Raw genomic sequence first — 1,483 nt, forward strand, 5'->3', positions numbered from 1 at the left:
GAAGAAGAATCAGGGGTACAGAGAGAGACATCAGGGGAGGGTGGGTATAAAATTATAGCCCCGTGAAGAGGCAGAGAGGTGCAGCTCTGAGCAGGCTGAGGGGAGCCCCACGGAGACTGAAGGCCCTCGAGAAATCTCTTTGCAGTGAAGTGGGAAAGAAAACACAGGTGGCCCCGGCTGTCCACTGTGAGCTGTTTTGGATGCGTGGGTGAGGCACTCAGTTCTTTTGGCGTCTCCAAGCTGAAAGTTATTGTTAAATTGATTAGACCTTAATTGATGCTTCTATTTGGAGTAATTGAAATCTTTTCCTGTGAAGACTCCTCCCTGATTAGAAAACTTGAATTTCGAACTCTTTCCCTTTATCCTCGACCAGACTGCTTTATTCGTGTAGATGGCTGCGTAAGACCTTCACACAGGCGAACTGTGCATGACGGCGGCCTCGCAGACATCAAGACTGGTCTCAGTAAACATCCGGAGAACAAAGCAACAGCACAAACTCAGGGGCTGGAGAGATGCACCTAGGTTAAGGGAGCTGGCTGTGCTTCCAGAGGACCCAGGTTAGGTTCCCAGCGCCAGTGTCAGTTATAACTTCCGGTAACACTCACCCCAGGGATCTTTTTACCTCCCTCATAACCTTTGCCCTCATATGTGCGTCCATACACGTGCCGCCTCCCTGCTCGCCCTCACTATCCCCCTGCCTGCAACACCAACAACTTGAAAAGCAAAGTGCCCTTATTCAGAAAAGTTTTTGTTTTGTTTTGTTTTTTGTTTTGTTTAATTTTGCAATTTGGACAGATTTCCTACAGCGGGATAGGATCTGTGCTGGCTTCAACCGAAGATGTGCTAATGCAGAATGGGATTTTAAATTGTTTGCCTGACAAAGGCTGTAAATCATGCGAGGTGACTCAAATTATTCATGAGAGAGGAGATCTTGACTTCTTGCAGCAGCTTTGTGTAAACTTCATTTTGGGTAGCGGGGGCTGGGAACTGCTGGGGGGGCATAAAAGGTAAATCACTTTTCTATCCACTCGAATTACAATCTGAGGACCTCTTTTATCTTAAGTCATCTCAGCAAGCTTCTGTGGCCTCCGTGTAAACCTTTACATGAATGAAGCAAAGCTCTTTCCAGAAAAGCTCTTTCCAGAAACTGCGTGGGAGGGCACGCGTTCTGTAAACAGAGTTAACGGTAACGTGGGACCACAGCTCTGCGCTAGGACTGTGGATTCACGGAGCTGGACCCTCCGTCTTCACGTGCCTTCTGTCTTTGGCAGTGTTTGGAACGGTCACGTGTTCAGCGAGGCAAACCAGTCCCTGTCTGCAAATGCTTAGCAACATGCAAATAAGGGATATTCTTACGAAATGCAGTTACAGGACTTCATGAGAAATAAAACCGGGTTTTCCTTAAGGTGGATTTTTGTCAGAAAACCCGTAAAAATGATGAATAGAATTGGTTTGTTGCCTCAGTCCGCTTTCTGTAGGTAGC

Source organism: Apodemus sylvaticus, chromosome 19, assembly GCF_947179515.1.
Source record: "Apodemus sylvaticus chromosome 19, mApoSyl1.1, whole genome shotgun sequence".
In the NCBI taxonomy this organism is placed as follows: Eukaryota; Metazoa; Chordata; class Mammalia; order Rodentia; family Muridae; genus Apodemus; species Apodemus sylvaticus.